Below are 27,894 nucleotides of genomic sequence, written 5' to 3'. Positions count from 1 at the left end.
GATGAACAGCCAGCGGGTCTGTGAGGGGCTGGCTCACACCTACCTGGCACCTGAACCCAGAGATGGCCTCCAGAAGGCAGAGATCTCAGGTCCAAGAGAAGACAGCGTGATCCGAGATCTGAGGAAAGAAGGCAGAGGGAACTCCAGTCCAAGGGTTGAATGCAGAGAGATCTCAGCACAAGTTCCAGTTTTCAGCCAGTACACTCTGAGAGGCTGCTCCCAGCCTCTGAGGCCCCCTTTCCTCCAATTACACCCAGATTCAGGCACTCAGGACCCTATTTCCCTCTCCTTCCCAAGACCTGCCCTCCATCAACTGGATACAGCCTTGACTACTGGGATGACCCCTCTTCTGCCCTAGACTCCACCCAGACCTCCAAACTCCACCCCAGAGCTCCTGTTCCACCTGGACCACCCCCACCAGGCTGGTCAGCTCTGAGGGCTCCTCCTCCCCCATCACCCTCCACCTGATTTCTTATTGGAGGAAAGATTCAGGACTTTAGGAGTTGGGAGGTGGAGAACAAGGCAGAGGCCAGCTGGAGATTTCCAGGCAAGCCTGGGCTTCACAGCCAAAGGGAGCTTAGTTTGAGAACGGAGGTTATTCACCAAACGCAAGCAGTTTGATTAGCATTCTCCTAGTTTGAATGAGAATGTGGCTCATTGAAAATCAGATGTTCTTAATTCGGCATTTAAGGGCATGTGTGGTGAATTTTACTTTCGGTTCCGATTCTCTCCCACAAACTACGCGTGCAGTCACAATAACAGGGAAAAAATAGATTTTAATATTCCAAGACAGCAGGATAAAGGCTTCTTACAATAACATATCCAGCAACGTGCAATAAACACTAATCACACTACTATAACCAGAACGATAATCAAATAAGCGTTACAAGGAAGAGAGAACCTGAATCCAGGGCAGCACCAACTCCTGAATTTTCTTAGCTGGGAATCCCGGGATACAGCTTGCAGGGTCTGCATTGGGAACAGGAGGTCCCAGGCAGAGCATCCTCTCCATGGGTGAGATTCCGAGGACTTACCCTGAGAGAGGGGAATTTCTAGGGATCCAGACAAAGAAGGCTTTTGGCCAACGGCTCTGTATGCTGTTCCAAGCTGGTCCGGCACATGGCCATGGGAATGCAGATGTTTACCCATCAAGGACATACCATACGGGGGCCACAAGATAGAAGTTAATGAATCATCTACTGGGGGGATTAGCCAAATCTTCCAAGTATTATCTATGTGTTCCGGGAGTGGCTAGTTCCCGGAACATTGGTACATGGCCACCTCACGCAGGTTACGTTCCTTGAGAGGTCACCAAAAGGACAGAGTGAACCCACTTTATTCAAGGGATATGAAATATTCCTTCAGGGCACGTGTTTAGTGATGAGGTTGAGGGGTGCTGGGGACCCTAGAATACCGACATGCTGGGTCTTCCTCAAATGAATTCCACACAAGCTTTATTAAAGCCAAAGAAAACAAAGTTTATTAAGGATTCGCCACCTTAGGTTGACTCTTAAGGAACCTAAGCAGTTGGAACGCTTGTATTCCACAAGGGGGCCAGATAGATTGAATCTGAGGGCCTTCATGGAGGCAAGATGGACCTTAAATACAGAAAAGAGTGTAGGAGGGATCTGGGGGGGGTGGTCTGGTAGTCTCGGGTGATGGGAGGAGGGCTTTAGGGAGGGTCTTGAGGAGATTGGGGTGACTAGTGATGTGGTTGGGTGGGATGTAGGTGGGGCAATCCAGAGGTAACAGACAAAGGAAGTCTTGGCTAGGCCAAGGGAAATCAATTTGAATATGAAAGGTTCAGGAGGAACTGGCTACAAATTTGACTATGAAAGGCCGGGTTAAGTGGCAAGATTAGCAGGGAACCTATCTGCAAAGGCCAGGTGGGGAGCTTCAAAGGGAGTTCAGGGAGGTTTCTAGAGTCTGAACACCATCACTGGCACAAATGGAAGGGGAATCCAAGGAGCCAGCCCCCAAAGCCCAGATTTTCTGGGGGCCTTTCTGACTAAAGGGACAAAAGCCCTCCCGATCCAAGGGAAAAAAGTCTTACCTTCGGCTTCTACCTCATCATTCCCCCCTCCAACAGATTAGACCCAAATTCTTTTGTGGTAAGGGGCGAAAGTCTCAGCTTCTAAAACTGCTTCCTGCTGGCAAGGGATGTAGAACTGTCCCTGCCTCAATGGGTCCTGTTCAAGGGGTCAGATTTCAGAACCTGGGCAGTGCCAGGTCCAGTGGGCTGGAGACCTAGGATTCAGTCAGAGGTTGGTATATAGCCTGGGTTGTCATCTGCAAGTTGATGGCTTGCACTCTGGAAAAGACGAATCTCGCAAGGAGGTTAGACCAAACAGGCACACAAGGAGTATAAAGAAAAGACAATCTCCCTGGCACAAAAGATAACGTCTGTGGAGAAAATTAAAGATGACTATGGCAAGGCTAAAACATAGAAGGGCATATTTGATAGGGGAGGTTTTTGCTGGCAGATATCCCCTCTCTTTCCAGATTGCTCCATGGGTATAGAGAACAAGGAAAGCATATTTTGAGTAAATAAAAACAACAGCTGGCCTGGGGTCAGGTCCTAAGGAATGGGTTAAGACTGCCAAAGCCTGTCCTCTCCTTTCATCAACATACAGAGTGAAAGGCTTTTCTAGCTTGGGTAGAACCAGTGCTGAAGTGGTGGTCAAATTAGTTTTCAGAGTCTCAAAAGCTTTAACCTGGTCTGAGTCGGTGGATTGGCTCAGATCCCTACTTAAATCAATTACTCAGAGGCCTCTCAAAGTGATGACAGAAAGTTTATTTACTAGATTCTCAAGAATCAGGACAATCCTACACCAGTTCACCTGGAGTAGGAAAGCAGAAGACAAAGAAAAGGCAGTGATTTATATAGACCCTAATGCAAGGCCCTCCCCCCCCACTGACCATTATTCTCATTAGCTGAGAATACGATCGAAATCTAACCAATCCCTTTTGAAATGAAGACACTGAAGAATTAGGTAAACTTTATCCAATCATTGAGACCCTAATGTGCTACACAGTTTTATATCCTTATATCGAACTATTCTGTTCTAAAAATATAGTAACCTTGAGCCTCTCAGTCTTACCTCACCCCTGGGAGAAGAATTACAATCTGAGAAGTCTTCACGAAACCTATCCCACTCAGTGCCTTGAGGAGGGTCATAAAGGGGTTGAGCAAAAAACTGAAAGTAGCAATCCAGAGTCTCCAAAATCCAGCCATGCCTAAAAACACTGACACTTGTTTCTTAGTGGCTGGAACAGGGATAGACAGGATGGTCCTTTTTAGCTCAGAGGTTGGGGAGTGAGAGGTGGGCCTGAGTTCAGGGCCTAGATACTTTATGGACTGGCATGCTATCTGGACTTTGTTCAAAGACACCCTATAACCTTCAATGCCCAAGAAATTAAGGGCTTCAGTGGCAGCAGCCAAAGAACCCGCCTGGGTGGGGCTACAGATAAGAATATCCCCCACACACTGAATTAAGCTACTACCTGTTAGTTTCAGGTCCTTTACGTCCCTTACTGAAACCTGGCCAAATAAAGGAGGGTTACATGGAAAGGCAAAAATAAATTGTGAGTATTGTCCATGAGGCTTTTTTGCAGGAAGGATTGCAGTGTTGCATGGAGATGAACAAGAGACAAGGATTTTATACTTAAGGAATTTTTCAACGAAAGGTTGTAGTTCTTCCCAGGCCTCAGGTTTAATCAGATACTGGCTGAGATGGAGGAGCACTTTAGGGTCTGAGAGGCTAACAACAGGTGGGGTGGAAGAAGTAGCTCCCTCTGGAGTTCCCAGATCCCAAGCAATTGGGAGCACTGTCGCCCACTGTCTCCCACCCTCTCAAGAGAACATGGGGAGATTTAGTGAACAGAGGGAAAAAGGAGATGGGAGGATTAACTAGAGAAAATTGGCTCCCCCAACTTCACCATTAGCCTCCTTTCCAGCAAGGGGACAGAGCAACAGGAGGACATAAGGAAGGAATGTTTAAACAACAGATCCTCAAGTAGGCTGGGGAGGGGGTATGTCTGGAGACATTCTTGAGTTTCCCCTTCAATGTCTATGACCCAGGGGGTCAAGGGGTGGTTAGGGCCAGAGTAACTGGCTAAAGCAGAGAACTTAACCATCTTAAGGTGGGTAACCTTACCTTCAGTCTTTGTTTTTGCCCAGGGCTTGGTGAGAGAGGTGGAGAAAGTGTGAGCACTGCCACCACCCAGGCTTTCCCATTGTTCCAAATCCTCAGAAGACTGGAGGACAGGGTACTGAGGGCAGCTCCACCACTTTATCAACCTGAGGGGCCCTTCAGACAAATGGGACAAAAGCCCTTCTGATCCAAGGGAAAAAGGTCTGGGCTTGGGCTTCTACCTCATCAACTACTTTAAGCAACTTCTGTCCCAGGGCTTAGATGTGGTAACCCAAAGCATTTGGTCAGTCTCCAAAGAATGAGAATCTACGTCTGTTCTACTTTTCCTAAAAGCTATTACTATTTTTCTTCTTTAGATTAAATACATCCAATTCAATACTTAGCAGTTTTTCAACATTGTAATCAAATTCTCCTACATTTTAACTCACCATTTCACAGCATCCAGATCAAAAGAGAATTGAATTTCCGAAGAACATAATTGCATCACCCTGTAGCTATGATTTTTAAAGTTCACATTACTTACCAAATAATTTCCTGAAACCACAATGAAATTTTGAAGCTTAACAAAAGTAACATTACAGATTGAAAACCAATTTTACTGTTCTGACCAGAAAACTGAAAACAAGACTTGTTGCCATTTAAATGACATCAATTCAGTTGAATATATTCTCCAAATTGTCGACTTACGCAGAAAAACCTTTTGTCCAGCTATGATGCGAACACTCTACATCGATTGTTGTGCTTTATAAAAATTTTGTACCAAAAAGTTTTATTCTACCAAAGATCAAAATGAGTTCCCATCAACTGTTGAATAGGTAAAGAAATTACAATGCATTCGTTCAAAGGAATATTATTGAAGAATAATGAGAAACATCAGGATTTCAAGGAGAAAAGCTGTATTTTTAGAGATTTAATCAGAGTAAGTAAATTTAGATGTTTAATGAGGTTTCTTATGTAGGGAAATCTATTGAGGTCTTGAGCAAGAGCCGTAATCCTCTTAATTAGATTCCTTTTATCTCCAGCAAGATTTTTCCCACATACACTTAAGTACTGTTCAAATCCAAGGAAAACCATTCAATACCACAGCAACAATTCTATCTTCCAACCACTGACTCCAAAGAGGCCAATGTTGTATGAAACCATAAAACTGCAGAAAAATACTCTAGGGAAAAGGCAGAGGGGGGAGACATTCCACACAATCAGTCAAAATGTGAATCTGCAGATGACTGAGGCCCAAGTCCTGAGCTTCTACCTGCAAAATTCAGACTCAAATGGAAGAAAACAGGGAAAACCATTAGACCCTAAAGATATGATAAAATAGGATGACTTATGGATAGGAAATGACAGTGATGCATAGAGTGAGGGGATTAGGTCTGGGAGACAGGCTAGGACAGGGATACAGGAGAGAGGCTGAAGAGCCATTAACAGAGGTTCCTTGCCCGGGGCGACTCCCGGGCCTTCGCCTTCTACTTACCTATCCCTGGTCCTCGGACGTCTCCGGCCCTCCTCCTGGTTCGGGGGAGGGAATTCCCTCTCCCTGTTGGGGAAGGGGAATAAACAGGCAGAGCACCCGAAAGGAGTTGCAGCCAGCAAGCTTTATTCCATTTCTCTTTTTTCCAGCTCTCATGGTCATCCCCTTTTATTATCCCCTGTCTCCTCCCCCGTACCTCCCATGGGCGGGCGAGCTCCTCCCAAGTGCCTCCCCGTGGGTGGAGCCAGCCTGTTACCAGGGCCATCCCAGTACCTCGTGGCTTGCTAGACCAGCTAGCCTGCCACGTAAGCAGGTTCGGACCCTCAGGCGTCTCACGGTCCTCACGGGGGACCCCGGTCCAGAGCTGTCCCCCAACATCTCCCCCTTTTTGTTTTACACGGGTAGATTGGGTGGTTCCCCCCACGGAGACCTGTCTTTGCGATGTCTCAGAGACAAAACATCGCCTTTAAGACTCTCTAGTGCCCGTGTCAATAATTGCAGGAGGAACTTCAGGAGGCATGGCAGGACGAGACACTTAAGGACAAGAACTGCAACGGAGGAGAGCACGCCTGGCAGCCAATGCAAGTCCAGGATTCGTTGTAACCAATCGAAGATGGAACGGTCTTCTTGTTCACGCTTTTCCTCAAACGTTCTGGAAAGGTTATTCAGCTGATCAATGAGCAAGTCCAACTGATGGATGTCATCTGTGGCGTTATAAGCCAGCATAGCCCCCTGGAGGGCTTTGTGGACCGCCGGCCATTGATTGGGGAAGGTTGAGGAATGTTGAGTCTGCATAAGGCGGGGAGTCCCTGTGCTAATGTCCAGTAGGTGTCGCCCCTTTGATCCGCGGCTCGCTGCTCTGCAGGGGTGGTGTTGTACCATTTGGACTGGACAGCCTCGGACCCAGGAAGGAACTGTTGTAAGGCCATCAGAAGTGTGAGCATGGTTATCTCACGCTGTTTGCACACCCGCTTCAGACGGTGCCTTCCTCTCCACCCTCGTCTCCTCCTTGCTTTCGGCTTTTCGCAGTTCAACTGCCCATCGTGTGGGGATCCAGATCTCCGTCCCTGGGTCAGCTCCATCTGGTTGGATGCAAAGATACCCCTGACCTCTCGCTATAACTACTTCAGGGCCATGCCATTTGCCTTCTTGGTCCCTCCACCGGATTCAAGCTCCGGTGAGGCAGGCAGTAGGGGCCTTTAACGGCCTTTCCCTTCTGCCTCCCATCTCGTGGAGATAAAATCTTTCTGTGGGGCATGTGCCATCGTCTCGGATTTGCAAAAAATTGTGAGTGAAGACGGCTTGTGCCAGATCACCTCGGGAGAGGCGCCCCGCCGCCCTTACTCCCCCTTTTTGTTTTAACAGAAGAGTTTTTATAGTGCGGTTAGCACGCTCAACAATGGCCTGACCTGTGGGATTATATGGGATGCCAGTAATATGAGTAATAGAAAATTCTCTACAAAAGGCAGCAAAGGCAGAGGAAATATAAGCTGGCCCATTGTCTGTCTTTATGGCTCGAGGCACCCCAACCATGGCAAAGCAACCATAGAGGTGGTCGATCACTGCACAGGCTGTTTCCTTAGGCTGTATAGGGGCCATAATAAAATTGGAGGCCGTATCAATACAAACATGTATAAGAACTTTGCCAAAATGTGTTACATCCATTTGCCAAAGATCGTTAGGGAGATCACCATGGGGGTTAATTGCGGTGTCTCGGGCAAGAGGGTGAAATGGGGCACAATTGGTACACTGTTTGACTATTTGGCGAGCGTTTTCTCTGGACAATCCATAAAGGCGTCGCAAAGATCGGGCACGTAGATGATACTTATCATGGGCTGCCTGTGCTTCTAAATGCAGAGGGAATATAAGGGCTTTATCTACAATATCATTACCCTGATAAATGGGTCCTATGGTGGACATATGTGAGCGAATATGCAATACATAAAGAGGAGTAGAGCGTTGTAACATGGACTCTTGAATATCATATAGGATTTGAGCTATAGGTGAAGCACGGGGATTAATGAGGGCAAAAGGTAAAGCAGCAATAGCATTTGCACAATACAAGCTATCAGTAACAAGATTAAAGCTCTCATTAGGTAATATGGAGAGAGCATATTGTATTGCCAGCAATTCATTTTTCTGGGCTGAGGAATGCTCGGTGGTGTACACCTTAAGGAATTGCCTGGAAGGGATATAAACCGCAGCCCTATGGTTTTTAGTAGCATCCGTAAAAACAGTGGGTCCCGTAACTGGCTGTAGAGATACAATAGTAAAAGGCATATGGATAGGAAGGACTTCCCATCCTCTAAGCGCTGGGGGGAGCGGAAGCTTTATGGTATTACACATACATAAAAGAGAGGCCCATTCTGGAATCTCATCGGAGAAGCACCTTAAGGCTTCCTCTGATGCCTCTAAATTCAAAATGGGAAATCTGCCAAAAGCCAATAGGCAGCGCTCGGCACCTAAAAGAAAAAATTGGGCGACCATTCGCCATTTATGTGGAAGGGCCTTTTTGTTGCGAGGGGGGTACAGCCACTCCAAAATGCCATGTGATTGATAGAGGCACCCAATGAAAGTACTGGCTTTTAATATAGTGGCATAAATGGGTTGGTTGGGTTCCTGCCGCACAACAACTGTGGAGCATCTGTTGAGGATGCTCTTGGCTGCCATTAAGGCCTCGGATGTCCAATGTCTGGGTGAAAGCAGAGCGGGATCCCCTCGCAGCAAATCATACAACGGGTATAACTCACCATCAGGGATAGGGGTAACTGCCCGCATCCACTGTATAGCGCCAATCAGCTTTTGAAAATCGTTGAGAGTGGTGAGCTGAGAAAGATCAATGCTCGGAGGACGGCAAGCAATCCGTCCTTGTTTCAATTCATGGCCAAGATACTGAAAAGGGGGTGCAGTCTGTACCTTGTCTGGAGCCACAGTCAGCCCGTGGGCAGCTAAGGTATCGACCATAAGTTGAGTAAGCGCCATCGTGGAATCCTGACTAGGTGTGGCAATAAGAATGTCATCCATATAATGAATGATAATGGCCTTGGGGAAGCACTGTCTGAGTGGGGAGAGGATGGCGTGGACATACATTTGGCACATAGTAGGACTGTTTGCCATCCCTTGAGGGAGCACGGTAAAATGATACCTTTCATATGGCTGCTGGCGATTTTCCGAGGGAATGGAAAAGGCAAATTTGACTCTATCTTGTGGATGTAAGGGAATGCTATAGAAACAATCTTTGATGTCAATAATTGTCATACTAAAATCTCGGGGGATCGCAGCAGGGCTAGGGAGACCAGGTTGTAGCGCCCCCATAGGCAGCATGCATTTATTAATCTCTCTAAGGTCTATGAGCATGCGCCAAGATCCATTTTTCTTTTTTATAACAAAAACAGGAGAATTGTAAGGGCTTGTAGTGGGCTCAATGCGGCCCTGCTCCAAAAGGGAAGCAACTATAAAGCGTAAGGCGGTGAGCTTTTGAGGGGTTAGGGGCCACTGCTCAACCCACACAGGGGTCTCGGTTTTCCATGTTATAGGCGGGCTGCTGACCGTCACAGTGGCCCCAGCATGTTTAACTGAAGGTGTTCTGGAGTGGTGAGGTGTAACCCAAGTTGCTGAAGAAGGTCGCGCCCCCAAAGGGCGTAGGCAAGGCCGGTCAATTTCAAAGGCCTAAAATACCCCTGATGATTCTCAAAGGTCCAATTCAAATGTTTAGCAGCCCGTAGTGCCAAACTGGCACCCCCTACTCCAGCAACCTGGGCAGCACCATCGTTCACCGCCCAACTGGGGTCCCACTGGGATGCATTGATGACTGAAATATCTGCTCTGGTGTCGAGCAGACCCATGATTGGGCGTCCTTCAACCAAAACTTGTATCATGGGGCGATCGCCCACAATGGGAAAGCACCAATTAACTTGATGGGTTTCCTGCCCGGACTCTTCAACCCAAGGCAGATAGATACCCCTCCCAACAGGAGTTCCTGGGGCAATGTTTATGGGATAACAATGCGGATTAGTCAAATAAATCGTGGAGGACCCGATGGACAACAATTGAGTATGGACTATGAATGGCACATAGCCAGAGGGTCCCACCACCAGACGGGGGAAAGGAGCGGGGGGGCACGTCCATCCCTTCAGTATACCAAGGTCTTATAACTAAATCGGCATGGGGGAATTCGTGGTAGACGTGCATATTAGGGTTGCAATTTTTGGAGAGCCTGTTGATACTGCTGCGGGAACGATAGGGGTACAGAATTCCCGGGCTGGGGGGCAGGGACAGGGCCTACAGCCTCCACTGGGAAGATCTGTTTCTGGGGTCGGGGGCCCCCCCAAGGGAGGCCCCCTTTCCCGTTTCCCGACTGAGGTGGTTGAGGCTGCTGCTTTAGACGGCAATGTTTGGCAATATGGCCCGGTTTCCCACAGCGAAAACAGGTGGGCTCCCATTTTAGCGACAGGGCACTGGCTCTTAAAGTGCCCCATTTGGCCACAGCGATAACATTGTTTCTGGGCCTTGATACCTTGAAGGGCCTGAGTCACCCCTTGGGCCACCGCCGTCACCATGGCTTGGTGGGTGTCTTTAGGTGGAATGTCTAACAGCCTCTCTACTATCTCTTCGAGGGAGGCGTAGCGGGCTTGGGAGCATTCTGGATGCAAGCCATCTCGGACCAGCTGAGTTATCAGGGAATCCGTTCCTGGTCCCGAGCCAAGAGATCGCCAGACCGCAAGCTGGACCCGACTCACAAAATCAGTGGGGGACTCTCTAGCCCTCTGCTTTAGCCCTACCAACTTGTCCCTCATAGTCCCCGGGGCGTCAATCTTGGCAAAACCCCTAATATGACAATACTGAACTGCAGCCATCACCCGAATTGGAGCTGGTCAATAAGCTGTATGTCCCTGCCCCTGTTATCATATTCACAGCGTCCTCTGTCTCTGCAATATTGTGTTCCTTGACATATCTGAGCGCCTCTTGTCTAACGGCAGCGCCATAAGCCACTAACTGTCCTGGTGTAAGGATAGCCCCTGATACCTCCCTCCAATCAGCTGGGGCCCACGGCCAAGTGGCTGTGGTATTTGCAAGGAGATGTTTCACATAAGGTGACGAAGGGCCATATTTGGAGATGGCCTCCTTCAGTTCTTTCAATAATTTGAAGGGCACCGGTCGATGGAAACGGTTCTCGTTTCCCATCGGATCCCGCTCCACAATGACAGGGTAAGCGCCGGCCCCCTCCCACTCCTCTAAATCTATCTCCTGTCCCTCAGCCAAAGCTGCGGATAGGCTCTGAGTGAGTACGCTCAGAGGCTCCGAGGGCTCAGACCGCCCGTAGGTAGATGACCGCGTTCCTTGTGATGATTGTGACAAGGACGTGGCGGCTGGGGAGAAGGAAAGGGCATTCAGCCGGACCTCGGGAGGACTGGGAGTTCCCAAATTCCGTTGAAACTTCTTCCTGCGAGTTCCCCAGCCCTCTCTCTTGGGCGTTCCCTCCTCATCAGACTTTCCATTTGTCTCGGGGGCTTTCCACTCCCTCTTGGGCATTCCTTCCTCATCAGACTTTCCCTTTGTCTCGGGGGCTTTCCACTCCCTCTTGGGCGTTCCCTCCTCATCAGACTTTCCCTTACAGTACTTGTTAACTATCGGTCTCGTGCCACCTCTCAACGGTTTCACACCCTCTTGAACTCTCTCTTCAAAGTCCTTTTCAACTTTCCCTTTTGTTCTTCCCCTCGGGGCTCTAGAGTCCCTGCCTGCACATTCTCTTAACATACCCCATGGATATAAGGGCTTGGGGTTGGGATCATCCTCATCGGATTCCTCTTCTTCTTCTGTCGTCCCTTGAAGGGACTGCCCTGACTGGGTCTCGCCGTTTGATCGCCAGAGGGGACGGGGATCCGAGCACAAAAGTGCGGCGACCACTTGAAAGAACGTAAAGTCCTCCTCTGTTAATACACCCGCGTTCACCCTCTCATAGGCAACCATCTGTTGTCCCACTATGTCCCATTTAGCTGGGCATAACCCACAATGCTCTAGCCAAGGGGAAACATCCCAGATCTTTTCCACAAATGCGCTATAGTCCCGAATGTGGGGCTTAAGCCCATGGATCTTACAAAGCTTATACAGCTGACAAGCAAGTACTCCTTTATCTTTGGGCTTTAAACGGGGAAAACTATTTCCCTGACCCATCCTGGCCACTTCCCAATATTAAGACTGCCTGAATCTTCCCGCAGTAGTGGAGCAAGGCTACTACTGCGGGGCAAGGCGGATTCTCCTCTCCCTACGGCGGTCCCTTGTTCGGGGCGCCAGATGCCCAGGGCGACTCCCGGGCCTTCGCCTTCTACTTACCTATCCCCGGTCCTCGGACGTCTCCGGCCCTCCTCCTGGTTCGGGGGAGGGAATTCCCTCTCCCTGTTGGGGAAGGGGAATAAACAGGCAGAGCACCCGAAAGGAGTTGCAGCCAGCAAGCTTTATTCCATTTCTCTTTTTTCCAGCTTTCATGGTCATCCCCTTTTATTATCCCCTGTCTCCTCCCCCGTACCTCCCATGGGCGGGCGAGCTCCTCCCAAGTGCCTCCCCGTGGGTGGAGCCAGCCTGTTACCAGGGCCATCCCAGTACCTCGTGGCTTGCTAGACCAGCTAGCCTGCCACGTAAGCAGGTTCGGACCCTCAGGTGTCTCACGGTCCTCACGGGGGACCCCGGTCCAGAGCTGTCCCCCAACAGTTCCTAACATTGTACAGGAGGCAACAACTAAATATATTCCAAAGAAATAGGGCAACAAATCAAAATGGCTGTTTGATGATAGCTAAGTAGAGAAGGAAAGGGAAAAGAAAAAGGGAGATTTCCTAAATGTATTCATAATTTATGAGATTAGCAAGGAGAGATGAGGTTTTCTTGAAGGAGCGTTGCAACAAAATAGAACAATCGAATGGGAAAGACAAAAGACCTTTGCAAGAAAATTTGAGTTATCAAGGGAGTATTACTTGAAAACATGGGCATAAGGACCACTGGAGCCAAGATAGTAAGGTGAAGCACTGACTTGTCTAGGCTCTTCCAGATTCCCTAGAAAACAACCTTGCAATAATGGCTCAGAATCAGTTGTAGAGGAGTGAACCAGATTGCCAGCCTAGGACAGCTTGAAGGGTGAGCAGGAAAGGTGTCTCACCACAGTGGGAGAGTGCAGTAAAGTGAAGAAGCCAGTGGCAGGCTTCACCCTAGGGGGTCATGGCATATTTAAGGGAAGTCTTGAGAAACCTTGGGGTTTCTGAGATAAATTGAATCCCTTTTCAGGGTTTCATGCACTATATGAAATACACGATGTCTGATGAAGCCTGGGCTACAGGGAGAGAGGACAGCTCATTAATTAGATCCATCGGTTTTATCTCTAGGAAGATTTCTTCAACATACATTTGCAGCACACAAACAAAAATTTATGACATTCAGGTGATGACCTTACCACAACTGTGGCTTTTACAAGGCTTCCTTCTACTGTGAATATTGTGCTGTCCACTGACCTGCCTCTTCCAAGGAAGGGCACGTCCTCATTGAGCACATTCCTAAGTCTTCCCTCCACTAGGAATCCTTGATAGGAAGGAAGAGATAATCTCTGGCTGCAGACCTTTCCTGACTCCAGACTGTACTTGACTGTTATGTGAAATTTCTGATGTCTAACATGCTCCATAGTCCATCTGAATGTCTTTGTACATTCATTTTGGGAATATGGTTGCTATCTCAGGTGAATTCTGATAAGAAATAAAGGACAATGTTAGCTTGAACACTTTTCATACTGATTACATTAATGAGATATGACCTCTAGAATGGATTTTCTGATGTGAGAGATGAATATTTCTCCCATATAAATAAACAATTAATGAATTGGGACTAAAGTTTTTCCCCATTTCCTCATTCAGAGATTGGCCACTGTGATTCAACCAATCTTTGAAGGGCAGGGTTGATGATCAGAAGAAATCATAGGCAAGACTTGCACAACTGTGAAAATTTAGATCTGATCAAAATTTAAACAGATTTTATTCTAGGTGAATTCTGGCCCATTGTGCTTTATTCAAACAGGTCTGAGGGGCAGTGGACCCATCTGGTCCAGATTGCCCTAGGTAAGGGCGATCTGGATAGACATAAGTCTCTTTCTCCAAAATAGAGTCAAGGTTCATGCCACTCCGCCCCCCCCAAACGAATCCCTCATTAGAATGAGTCCAAATCTCATTATAATACTTATTTTGTCATTAAGTTTTAACTAATCAGAATTGATTTATGCCTGTAGGAAACTCCCACTTATCTGAGGCATGTAAGTGTTGAAAGGGCTCCATGATTCATCTCTGGTTTGTAAGAGATAGCTAAATGACCACTGTTTATTAATTATTAACTGGCCATAATTAAATGATTACCCGGAAATTACATCTCTTCAGCTTTGCTTTCATCAGCATTGTATAGTAAAGTTAGAGTGTATCTAAAAAGTTTTGTCACATTTGATATCTCTCTAGTGTGTCTGCTACATGCAGCAAGTAGGGAGTTTAGTCTGAAAGTTTAGTTTTCTAAAAGCCTTTCTGCATTGCTTAAATTCATAAGGTTGCTCTCCATTGTGGATTCTCTGATGCACAGCAAGAGTAGAGCTAGAACTCAAAACCTTTCTACATTCATTACATTCGAAAGGTTTCTCTCCAGTGTGGGTTCTCTGGTGTACAGCAAAATGAGAGTTTCATCTGAAAGCCTTTCCACGTTGATTGATTCATAAGGTTTCTCTCCAGTGTTGATTCTCTGGTGTGCCACAAGATTTGAGCTCTGTCTGAAAGTCTTTCCACATTGATTACATTCATAAGGTTACCTTCCAGTGTGATTCTGTGGTGTACAGCAATTTGGGAGTTTTGTCTAAAAACCTTTCCACACTGATTACATTCATAAGGTTTCTCTCCCGTGTGGATTCTCTGGTGTGCAGCAAGAATGGAGCTATATGTGAAAGCCTTTCCACATTGAGAACATTCATAATGTTTCTCCCCCTTATGGATTTTCTGATGTACAGTGAGATCATGTTTAAATCTGAATGCATTTCCACAGTGATTACATTCATAAGGTTTCTCACCATTGTGGATTATCTGATGTTGAGAAAGATTAGAGCTCTGTGGGAATGCCTCAAGAAGTTTATCATACTCATAAGGCTGCTCTCTAGTCTCCATGCTCTGATGTACAGCAAGACTAGAGCTGCAACTCCAAGACTTTCCACACTGATTACATTTGAGGTTTCCTCTCACTGTGAATACTGTGATGAAAAAGGAAGGATGAGTGTTCACTAAAATGTACATCACATTCATGAGACTCATATGGTTTCTCTCCAGTATGACTTTTTTGAAAGTAAATCAGGGATGACTGTTGACCCATGGTTTACCCACAATGATGACAACCATGAGGTTTCTCTCTTGTGTGGATTCCATCATTTATAGCACAGAGTTCTCTCCCAGTGAAGGCACAGGAACTGTCACTCATGAGGTTTTTTTGGTGTCCTTCCTTCACAGAAATCCTTAGCTTTTCAGTAGTCTCTTCCCTTCTAGGTCTAATCGTTCCCTCTGCAAAAAAAAAAAAACAAAAACAAATAGTAAAACATATATACAGACACATGTACACACACACATAATTATAAACCTTTCCCTCCATTGCAGGAAAATAAACTCATCTACATGATACGTCCCAAGGTACAGATAAAAGTCTTCAAAGACACAAACACAATTGTTTGAAAATGCCATTACTCAGATTTGTAGGATAACTTAACTTGCAAAGAGCTTCGCAGACAGTCATATTGGAGCCTCAGAAATACCTGTGAAAATGGCAGAGTCAACATCCTTACTACAACATAAAGTCAGGCCATCAGCTCAGAATGGCTGAGTGATAATGAAAACTATCCCTGCAGCTGAGACTAGACGAAAAATCCTGCAAGTGGGCATGTTCTGCCCACGGAACTAGATGGGCCTTCTCCATGGTACATACTTTTGTTCTACCTTTTTTTAAGAAACAATGTTATCTTTTAGTATGCTCGACTTTTTTCTCCCTTCCCTTTGGGTCTTCCTATTCTCTGAGACACAAAAATAGTGAAATTAGGCCAATTTAAGTCTACAGTGGGGTTTTTAAGTTCAAGGGGAAAGAAGAGTCAATCTCTACCAATATGGTAACCTCTGTTGCCTTATTTTTAGAAACTGCCATGGCAACTGAGCAATGACAATGCTGATGAGTCAATAGGCAGCAACACTGGATCAGAGCTACCACCAGAAAGAAGTCTGGGACCCACTGAAGGCTCAGATACAGTTAGTTTTTATTACCAATAAAATATTTCCAACTTAAAATATGTACTTTTAAAAAGCAAAAATAGTATTATGCATGTAATAGACAACAGTATATAATAAACATAACTTTTATATGTACTGAAAAAACAAAAGTACAGGTGACTTACTTCATTGCAATATTTGCTTTGCTGCTCAGATTTGGAACTGATTCTGTAATATCTCTGAGGTGTACCTGGATTTTTTCTTGTCCTGATTTGAATCTTTTTTCCCTAATTCTTCTCTCCTTAAACTATTATTTCACTCCTTGAATTCCCCTTTATTCCATTGTATTCCATTGGACTAGATTATCCTCCTGCTTCCTAAAATTCTCCTTCCCCTGGATCACCTAAGACCAAGGTCCCTCATCTCTTGCTTTTTCTCAACCATTTTCAAGTTTCTGTGACAAGTTGGCAGCTTCTTGACAGCAGGGACTGCACCTTTTCCCTTCCTAAAATGTGGTGAGGTGCCTCGAAAACTGGAGGTGCTTAATCCACATTTATTGACTGACTGGTCCATGACTGACATCAGGGCCCAGATTCTACCTCAATTCCTGTATTCTCTTCTGTTTCTTATTTGGCAAATGCAGGTTCTGGCCTCAGCCCTGTTACTCTCTTGCACCTTATCTCCTATCTGAGTGAACTTTATCTGGTCCTAACCCTCATGGGACCAGAACAGGTCTATACTAAAGATTGCAGAGACTTCTTTTAAGGATCCTGAAGCATCTTATACTACGGAACACCTGGGAATTTCTACTATTCACTTCATCAGACTGAGAGTGGCTGTCAAATTCAATGAATCTGCCCAACAATTCTCCAAGAAGGGGTCAAAGACTGAGTCTTAGAGATCAAACAAGGGACACAGGTAGTTGATTTAGATAAAGCATATCTTTGAATTAATTCTAAGTGAGGCAGCAGCCTTTGCTAGTACTTAAATGCTACTGAATGAAAGAGAGACAATCATAAAACTAGGCTTCATGAGTACACCAGAAGCTTAGGGTATGTATTTTCAGGGTGGACCTCACTGGGGCAAGAGTATCCTTTGACATTTCCCTGACTCCCTTGGGGTAGTTAGGTGGTGCACTGAGGAGAGCACTGGTTAGGAAGACTCAAGTCAAGTCTAGCTTCAGACCCTTACTACAGTTAGGACCCTGGGCAAGTCACTTAGGGGTCTTGGCCTTGATTTCCTCATCTGTAAAAGGAGCCTGAAAAATAAATGGGAAAAAACTCCAGTACCTTTTCCAAGAAAACCCCAAATGGGATCATGACTCACAAATGAGTGAAAGGATTGAAAACCATGTAGCTGAGATCTCCTCTTTCTCTATTTTATTCATGTAGGCATTCAAACACATAAAGTTTCCCCTAAGAGCTGCTTTTGCAGTATCCCATAAGATTTGGTTGGTTATCTCATTATTGACATTCTCTTGAATGAAGTTGTTGATTGTTTCTATGATTTGTTGTTTAACCCACTCCTTCTTTAGGATTAGATAATTTAGTTTCCAATTAATTTTTGGTATATCTTTCCTTGGCTTTGTATTACATATAATTTTGATTGCATTATGATCTGAGAAGGAAGCATTAACTATCTCTGCCTTTCTGCACTGAATTGTGATGTTTTTATGTTCTAGAATATGGTCAATTTTTGTACATGTGCCATGTACCACCGAGAAAAAGGTATATTCCTTTCTATTCCCATTCAATTTTCTCCAGAGATCTATCATATCTATATTATCCAGAGTTTTATTTACCTCCTTAACCTCTTTTTTGTTTATTTTGAGGTTAGATTTATCCAGTTCAGAGAGGGGGAGGTTGAGGTGCCCCAGTAGTATAGTTTTGCTGTCTGTTTCTTCCTTTGCCTCCTCCAACCTCTCCTCTAAGAATCTGGATGCTATACCACTTGAAGCATAAATGTTTAGTAATGATATTGCTACAATGCATTTTAGCAGGATATAGTTTATTTCCTTATCTCTTTTGATTAGATCTATTTCTGCTTTTGCTTTGTCTGAGATTAGGATTGCTACCCCTGCTTTTTCTGCATCAGCTGAAGCAAAATATATTCTGCTCCAACCTTTTACCTTCACCCTACGTATCCCCCCATTTCAAATGTGTTTCTTGTAAACAACATATTGTTCGATTATGGTCCAGAATATCAAAGGGACTAATGAAAAGTAGGGCTAGGAAAGGTGGCCTAGCACTACCAGATCTCAAATTGTATTATAAAGCAGCAATTATCAAAACCACTTAGTACTGGCTAAGAAACAGAAGAGTACACAAGTGGAATAGGCTAGGTACTCAAGACACAGTAGGCAATGAATACAGCAAACTGCTGTTTGATAAGCCCAAGTATCCCAACTTCTCAGATAAGAACTAAATCTCTGACAAAAATTCCTGGGAAAACTGGATAACAGTGTGGTGGAAACTACATATAGACCAATACCTGACAGTGTCCACAAGAATAAAGTCCAAATGGGTGCATGATCTAGGTATAAAGATTGATACTATGGACAAAGTGGAGGAGCCAAGGAATAGTGTATTTATGAGATTTATGGAGAAAGGAAGAATTTTTGACTAAAGAAGAGATAGAAGGCATTATGAAGTACCAGAGGGATATTTTTGATTACATTAAACTGAAAAGTTTATGCACATCCAAACCCAATGCAACCAAAATTCAGAGGGATGTAGTATATTGGGAAAGAATTTTTACATCTAATCTCAGGAATAAAGGCCTCATTTCTAGAATATATAGAGAACTAAGTCAAATGTACAACAATACAAGTCATTCCCCAATTGATAAATAGTCAAAGGATATGAACAGGCAATTTTCAGAGGAAGAAATTAAAGATATCTATAATCATATGAAAAAATACTCTAAAGCACTTTTGATTAGAGAGATGCAAATGAAAACAACTCTGAGGTACCACATCACACCTATCAGACTGACTAACATGACAAAACAGGAAGATGATAGATGTGGGAGAGCTGGAACACTAATGCATTGTTGGTGGAGCTGTGAGCTCCTCCAACCATTTTGGAGAGTGGTTTGGAACTATTCCCAATGGGCTACAAAAATGTGCATACCCTTTGACCCAGCAATATCATTTCTAAGACTATATCCCCAAGAGATCATAAAAATGGGAAAGGGTCCCACATGTACAAAACTACTTACAGCAGCACTCTTTGTAGTGGCCAAAAACTGGAAATCAAGGGGATGCTCATCAATTGGGGAATGGCTGAATAAATTATGGTATGTGAATGTAATGGAATACTGTTGTGCTATAAGAAATGATGAACAAGAAGATTTCAGAGAGGCCTCGAAAAACTTATATGATCTGATGCTGAGTGAAAAGAGCAGAACCAGGAGAACTTTGTGCACAGCAACGACTAGAGTATGTGAGAGTTTTTTCTGGTAGGCTTGAAACTTCATAGCAATGAAGGACTTAAAAAAAACATTCCCAATGGTCTCCTAAGGCAAAATATCCTCCACATCCAGGGAAAGAACTATGGAATTCAACTGCAGAATGTAGCAGATCATTTTTTTGCGTGTATTATGTTTTGTTATATGCTTTCTCCCATTCATTTTGGTTTTTCTATACAGCATGACTACAGTGAAAATGTATTTAATGGGAACGTATGTGTAGATTCTATATAGAATTGTATGCCATCTTGGGGAGGGAGTGGGAAGGTGTGGGGTAGGTAGGAAAAAAAAATCTTAAGTTTTATGGTAGTGATTGTAGAACACTAAAAATAAATAACATTTAAAAACAAAAGAAAAAATTGGATAGTTAACAACAACTATCTTATCCTCCTCATCTTCTATGAGTCAGATGAAATGATGTTCCATCTGCTAGCTAAAGAAAACACCTTTCCACATTTAACCAACTGATTCCAGGACTTTATCTTCCTCAGTATACTGCCCCCTCCAGCATTCCCTTCTGTCACTACTTTCCAGTCTCTCCCACACTAATGACTCCTTCCCTACTACTACAAAGCGTTTCTCTCTAATGCTCAAAACATGATCCCTTGACCCATTCAATCCCAGAGAGATTTTTCCAATGTCTTTCTTTCGCTTCTTGGCTAAATAGCAGGAGGTGCCCAGGTACAACTGGTGTCTCCATCTCCTTTCTCTGGAATTTGCTGTAGTCTAGCTCCCAGTTTCATTGTTCACCTGAAATTCTTCTCTTCAAAATTACCAAAAACTTCCAAGTTGTTAAATTCACAGGTCATTTCTTCATCCTCATATTTCTTTCCTTCTCTACAGCTTTTCACAGTCAATCACCCTTCTTTTTCTCTCTCACTCTCTCTGGGATTTAGCAACACTAATCTCAATGTTCCCCAAACAAAAGTCATTCTCTTTCCTTCAGCCCTCCCATCCTCCTACTTTCCTAATGCTCTCCAATACATCCTCCCATTAGAGCAGGCTCATAAATGAGGTGTCATGCATTCCTCAGTGACTTTCACAAACACTTCTGTCCCCCATATTCAATCTTCTTCTAAGTCCTGTGATTCCACCCAGATATCATCTCTCCCATACACACCCTTCTCTCCCAACCCTTCCACTGTCTTGATTCAGGTTCCAAACACCACACACCAGAGTTATTCCAAGAACCTTATACTTGGTCCAGCTGCTTCAACTGTCCCTACACTCCACCATTCACTTACAAAGATCATCTTCCTAAAGTTCTTGACTGACCATATCACCACATTCTCAACAATCTCCTGTGGCTCCCTAGGAAAATGATCAAATATAAAATCTGTTCTAAGGCTATTAATCACCTATTCTCCCTTTACATACCCCTCTGCTATTCCTGTAAATATTCTTTCCCTTCACATACCCACCAAACATGCTATAATCCACTGGTTTGAGCCTCACTTCTGTTCTGTGAAGAGGACACTCTGCCTTCCAAATGTTTGGGCTTTCTAAGCCCTCTCCCGCCATGGAATACCATCCTGGCTTCCCTGGAGCCCCAGCTAGAACCCACCTTCCACAATAAGCCTTTCCAGTCCTCCTTCACTGTAGCACCTTCCCTCTCTCAATGAGATCCAATCTGTCTTGTCCATTAACAGGTTTCTACATGATTGCTGGCATGTCATGTGCCCACACAGTCTGTGAACACTAGGAGAGCAAGGGATCTTCCTTGTATCTCTTTATATTGCTTAAGAGAGGGTATGGCACATAGCAGAAACTTTCTAAGTCTTCACTGATGAGAAAAATGCCTAAGATAGAGACCATATTTAAAAGCCTAACCCCCTTTTGTACTTTCAGGAAAGTTCCATGCCCCCAAATTCTAAATAATGCTTTTTTTTTTTTTTTGGATTATAGATTTATCAGTAGGAGAAAGCTTAGTTGCATGGTATCTAACTTTCCAATTTTACAGATGAGGAAACTGAGAATCAGTGGGGTTCAGTGACTTGTGCACAGACTCAATGCTAAAAGTCTCTGAAAAGAAATCCCAATTCAGGTGTTCCTTCCCACAAATCTAGCACTTGCTTTGCTACAACACCAAGAGACACAGCTCTCATGTGCCTGCTTTTACCTCACTCACCTGGACAGCAGCTCCTCAGGCCTTCTTGTTCCAACATCAATGGCACCTCCCTTTGCTCCAAATAAGAAACCAAATATTCTCTGGGAATTGGAAGCCCTGATAATGTGTGAAAAGGAAGGAACATGGAGAAATATTTAGAATTTAGTTCTCTTTAGGGAAAACAGTGTACATACAAAGCTACTCCATTTAGAGACTCACTCCTTCATGTTCACAAACATCTGGCTTATTCTTCCATTAATGGTTGTAATCCAAGGAACCGAAAAAGGATGTGCCAGATCAGCATTGAGTTTCAGCAGATTAGAGCTTGATGGATCAGCTCTGGCTCTGTCTCCTCCTCAACTCCTCACCCCATGAAACCTATGAAAACCTGGCTACTGTTCATTCAGCAAATCAGTGCTCTTCTGGTGAGATTCTCCTTTTGGGGAAATTGATGAACCTTAGTCAAATTCTAACTCTTGGCCAGTCTCTTATTCCTGCCATTGATAGGGGCATGCAATCAAGGATGACAAAATGGTGGCCAGAAGTCCTTAAGCATAGTTTCCGCAGCATTTATTTTTGAGAACTTTGGGGAAAGATGGGGGAGATCATGGAGCCAACTGGGAATCAGAAAATTTGAACATAGTGCAGCTTCTTGATAGGAAGATGGACTCACTGCAGAGTTCCCATTATCTAGAAATTAGAGGCAACTGGTAGTATAATGAAGAGAAGCCTGAGACTAGAGTGAGGAATGCCAGGGTTTAAATCCAGCTTCAGAGAGTTACTAACTATGTGTGTGGACAAGTCACTTAGCCTCTGTTTGCTTCAGTTTTCTCAAATGCCAGATAGGGATAACAGTATCAGCCAATAACATAATATTGTAAAGAAAAGACTTAACCCCACAGCTGATGAACAGCAAGTGAAAAGAAAGGCTTATTGCCCTCTGTCCTTTCCCACCACCTGTGCTGTATGGTGGAGGCAATTTAAAGAAAGATTAAGGACAAATGTGAGACACTAGGCACAACTAGAAATTGTGACTTACAAATTGATGCTTCTCAAAAAGAAGGATATCCTAAATACTTGGCCCATCCCAAAGAGGAAGAGGTTACAAAGAGAAGCAGGCTGAGCACTTTTCATATAAATGGCAGACAAAATTAATATCCAGGGAGAGGTTGGGCTAAATAATCCATAGGATTAGTTCTACATCTGAGATGCTTCCACACTGATCTACCTCAAGCTACCTAGAATTGCCAAGAGACAGCTTCAGGAGCAACAACAGAACATATGTGTTATCTTCACACAATGTACTGACCTTCTAGAGGAAAACCAGACAGCAAAAACACCCTGTCTCTTGGACAATGGAGACCAGCACATTTCCCTTTCTAGTAATAGATAAGTGCTCCAATGTCAGCACACTGAAAAATGAAGATATTTCCTTTGGTAGCAGACTAAGAGTGGCCAGGGGAAATGTCCTTACCCAAGGAAAGCAGGTTGTGGGCATTCTCCAGCATGACTGCCTTGTAAAACTGCTTCTGAGGATGGTCTAAGAGGTCCCATTCCTCAGCAGTGAAGTCCACAGACACATCCTGGAATGTCACCAGCTCCTAAACCATCAGGAGTCTCAAGATTTAGACCTGAGATACCCTCCAGAATTCAGGCAGTCTAACCCTCGTCAAGTGAGAAGAGGAAACTAAAGCACAAAAATTGGACTAACTTAAAAGTCTTATCCTAGTTTAGTGAGAATCAGCATTTAAAACCAGTCATTAAGAGCTCAGTGAAAACTTGAGAGACATATTTGAAATGATCAATTGGAATAAAGTGGAGGAATGTGTTACTATGGAATCTGGGACAAATGTGTCTTTTGTCTGTGAGATAGGAAAACCAAGGAAGAGAGAGAAAAGTGAAATTTCTTCCTTATCAGAACTGATAAAAAATAATATTTTATCAACAATATTCTGTCAGGTTTGTGAGAAGCTGCCAAGTAGAGCATATTCTGGGATGTGAGGGAGAGAATGTTTCCTATAGAAAAGAGAGGGAAGAAAAAATCTAGTTAATTTCCTGAGAGCTTGAAACAAAATGTTATCTAGATAAAAGATGAAAAGGATTTATAAGATAGACTAATTACAATCTAGACTGAACTGAAGGAGATGAGACTTTCCAGCCAAGTGAAGGAGAATTATCTGTTATTACAGTGTCTTGGGGCTGCCCTTTGTATAATCTGTCATGGCCAAAACATCTTATGCCTTTTCTTTATGATTGCTTTCATTTGTCAATAACATATTTCCTTATGAAAGTATTTAGCTAGAGTTGTTCATTTTTGTTTTTCTTTGTGTTCAAAGCAGACTGAAAGGACATCACTATGTAAGGGTTGAAGTCCAATGTGTGACATGGATGATCAGACTAATAGAGGCCACAAGGCTCTACCACAGGGTGGCAACAAATAGTGTCCATGAACATTTGGGGTGGAGATGCCTCTCAATTTGCACATCTCACTATTCTTTTGAAATATTGCAATTCTGCTTTGCTAGCACAGCTTGTTCTTTGATGTTCATAAGTTATGCTGGCTGGTCCTTTGCCACTGTCTCCCATGTCTCACCACTGATTCCAAAATTCTTCAGAGAGACCTTGGGAATATGGCCTTCTACTATGTCTTCTGACCACACTGAGTGCTTTCTTTGCATGTGTTCTCCATGAAATAGTCTTTTAGAGAAACATCCTTTTGGCATTTGAAAAACATGGCCAGTCCATCAGAGTTGTGCTCCCTGCTGCAGAATGTGAATGATTGGCAATCTAACCTGAGAAAGGACCTCAGTGTTCAGTACTTTGCCACATGACCTTCAGAGTCTCCTTAAGAGAATTCAAATGGGTTTCAAAGAAGATTCACAATTTCTCCATTTGCTGCTGTCAGTGGATGGTGCCATGCTGAATGGTGGACAACTTCAATTTTCTTTTTCTACATTTTCTGAAAAATTATTTCCCTCTACTACATGTTACTTTTTAATATTTGTTGTTTTTAAAATTTTAGAGCTCCAAATTCTATCCTTCTTTCCCTCTACTCCTTCCCCCGTAATGTAGATAATAAGCAATAAGATATAGGTTGTACATATTCAATCATGGAAAACATTTCTGTATTAGTAGTTTTGCACAAAAAGACTTGGAAAAAAAAAAGAAAAAGAATGTAAGAAAAGAGTTGAAAAACAGCATGCTCCAGTCTGTATGGTGAAAAGCATCAGTTCTTTCTCTGGAGACAGATAGTAGACTTTAGCATTAGTCCTTTGGGCATTTTCTTGGATCACTGCATTGCTGAGAAGAGCTAAGTCACTCACGGTTCTTCACTGAGCCACATTGCTGCTACTGTATACAAGATTCTCCTGGTTGTGTTCAATTCATGTCGCATCAGTTCAAGTAAGTCTTTCTGGGTATTTCTGAAGTCATCCTTTTCATTTTTTACAATCACATACATCAGTGAAATGATGACAAGACTTGCACTTGACTGTGTTTTGAGTGAGGGAGGGCTGTCCAGGTCACCAGTCTCACCTCCTCCAGAGTCATCTGAATCCAGTGACCACACATTCATGAGCATGAGGGAAGATGACCCAGGATGAGGCAATTGGGGTTAACTGAGTTGCCCAAGGTCACACAGCTAGTGAGTGTCAAGTGTCTGCATGGATACAGGAGCAAAGACAAGATGCAACAGAACAGAGAGGAATGAGTGAAAAGGTCTTAGGAGGGCAGCAAGTGGAGATGAGGGGTAATTAGTGATTGTAATGTCAATATGCCATGGATTAATTCAAAGGACAGAGAACAGGATGGTGTTGTTAGGGCTGTTTTCAATTTCCTACCTATTTTTGTAAAGAAACAGTCCATAGGGAGGGGATTGCCAGCCTCACAGATAATCCTCTCTGTCTATGGAAATGGCCTCTTTATTCTGTCTATGGGGGTCAAGTCTGTAGACAGAGTGCACTCACCTGACTTGGGGGTCTGCAGCTTCCAAGGGTCATTCCTTCTGGCTCCACACTCCCAGCCTGGGTCAGGCTTTAGTCTTCTGCAAACTGAGCTGGGGAGAGAGAAGAATCCCGGGGCAGGAGCCTGGCCTACAGAAAGTTACCGGGAGTGGGGCCCTGCCCGCAGGACAGAGAATGAATCCCAGACATAGGGTCAGATGTGACAAAGATGGTCCCACCATCTCCTACTACTATTCTTTTCCCTTCCTTTCCCCCATTCTCATTCAGATAACAAGGGGCAGTAGGTGCTTGGGATACCATACGGGATAAGAGCAGTCAGAGCCCCAGTGGCTCCTGAATCAGAGAGCTCCCTCTGACTGGGTCAAGGACCTGAGCAGAAGAGAGCAATCCAGGTCCTGACCTTTCCCCCACCCTCACCTAGACACGGAATGATCCTCTCAATTATCCTGTATTTGTGGCCCCCACCAAACCCAACCCTTCTTAGTGGGTTACCTTGGAATCACCCCAGGCCCCTTCTCCTTTACCTCAGGATTACCACAGGAAATCTCCCACCCCTCAAACTCCACCCAAATATGCCCACCATTCTTTCATTTTCTGTATAAAAGTCAATGTTGACCCAACCAAACGGGCAGATTGAAAAAAACAAAAAATCTCACCCTCCTCCATTGGCAACACAATAAATCTTGTCTCTGAAGGAAAAAAAGGCCTGAGGGGCCCAGTTCCTTGGAGGCAGATCCAGGCCTTCACTCGGGCAATTCGAGGGTCACTCAGGAGTTTCACTTGTGTTTCATTCAAGACCGGATTCCTGGGTCCCTGAGGGTAATGTTTGAATTCTGTTAAAATTCAAAAATTCCATCGTAAATCTGGGGGAGGTATAACCCCAGACTCTTGAGAAGTGATCGGGTGTAGCGGAAGGCCCTCGTCCCTACACGGCTCGGTGATGTGGTTGAAGAAAAGAGCCACGGGAGGCTGGAAAAGATAGACCAATTCCGTTTATTGATCTGAGGGTCAAGGTATTTATAGACAGAAACTGCAAGCCTACGAGACATTCTGCTCATCTCCTGTCCCAGTGATTTGGCCAGTCTTATTGTCTTTAAAGACTGTTGGCCTAGAGGACATCTATTTTACATATCCCTCATTTTCTGTAATTCTCACGTAGGTCTCAAGGAGACAGCAACATCTGGGGGGCATGGAGAGCCATTGCGGATGATAATGAGTACAGTCTCAAAGAACAGTTTCCCAAAGGTCTTTCCTGATCTTGTCAACAGCACTCCACCCTGGACCTCAACAATCGGGAGTCTGGAAAAGAGTTAGCAGGAGGAAGCTTGTCCAGGAACCAGGTTGGGGAGGGAGGGTTGCTCCAGGGGGATTTGAAGCTAGACTCACCACAGGGTCAGAGGGAGAGGATGAGACCCAATGGGATGAACAGTCAGCAGGTCTGTGAGGGGCTGGCTCAGACCTACCTGGCACCTGCACCCAGAGATGGCCTCCAGAAGGCAGAGATCTCAGGTCCAAGAGAAGACAGTGATCCCACATCTGAGGAAAGAAGGCAGAGGGAGCTCCAGTACAAGGGTAGAAGGCAGAAAGATCTCAGCTCCAGGGAAGAAGGCAGAACAATTTCAGCACAAGTTCCAGTTTTCAGCCCGCCCACTCTGGAAGGCTCCTCCCAGCCTCTGAGGCCCCCAGGAAGGGCCCTTTCCTCCAATAACACCCAGGACCCTTTCTCCCTCTCCTCCCCAAGCCCTGCCCTCTGTCACCTGGACAGCCTTGGCCACCGGGATGACCCCTCTTATGCCCTAGACTCCATCCAGGCTGCCACCCTCCACCCCAGAGCTCCTGTTCCACGTGGGCCACCCCCTCGCCCCCAGCCTGGTCTTCTCTGAAAGCTCCTCCTCCTCAATCATACTCACATCTGATTTCTTATTGGAGAAAAGATTGAGGACTTTAGGAGTTGGGAGGGGGAGAGCAAGGCAGAGGCAAGCTGGAGATTTGCAGGCGAGCTGGGGATTTACAGCCAAACAAAGCTGAGTTTGAGGATAGAGGTTGTGGCTCCTTTAAAATCAGATCCCAGCAGGATAAATGGGATGTTTTACTATTTAAGGGCAGATCCACCCTTAAGGTGTAGTAGACTTAAAATTCGGCCTTTAAGGGCATGTGTTAGTGATGAGGATGACGGGTGCTGGAGACCCCGAAATACCAACACGTCTGGTCCTGCCGAATGAATTCCACACAAGCCTTCTTAAAGCCAAAGAAAACAAAGCTTATTAAAGATTCGCAACCTTAGGTTGACTCTTAAGGAACTTAAGCATTTGTAATGCTTGTATTCCACCAGATAGAATCTTGACTACACAGAGTCTGAGTTGGATTGAATCTGAGGGCCTACATGGAGGCATGATGGACCTTAAATACAGAAAAGAGTGTAGGAGGGAGCTGGGGGGTGGGGGGCTGAGCTGGTCTGGTAGTCTCAGGTGATGGGAGG

At 44.7% G+C, this 27,894-nt stretch overlaps 1 protein-coding gene and 1 pseudogene across 1 annotated transcript in view; both read right to left on the bottom strand.

The window, feature by feature from the left end:
• LOC140521698 (uncharacterized) overlaps window positions 1-5,264 on the bottom strand; it is a 31,172-nt gene extending 25,908 nt beyond the window's left edge. The window contains 1 exon segment of the mRNA XM_072637002.1: window positions 44-5,264. The gene's annotated coding sequence lies outside the window, so the exon portion shown is untranslated.
• Window positions 5,265-13,617: 8,353 nt separating this feature from the next.
• LOC140521915 (uncharacterized) lies at window positions 13,618-27,290 on the bottom strand (annotated as a pseudogene).
• Window positions 27,291-27,894: the final 604 nt, after the last annotated feature.

The sequence above is a fragment of the Notamacropus eugenii genome, chromosome 1 (genome assembly GCF_028372415.1).
Source record: "Notamacropus eugenii isolate mMacEug1 chromosome 1, mMacEug1.pri_v2, whole genome shotgun sequence".
NCBI classification, from domain to species: domain Eukaryota; kingdom Metazoa; phylum Chordata; class Mammalia; order Diprotodontia; family Macropodidae; genus Notamacropus; species Notamacropus eugenii.
Note: the sequence above shows the minus strand (reverse complement) of the source record. Positions and strands in the feature narration are given on the sequence as shown.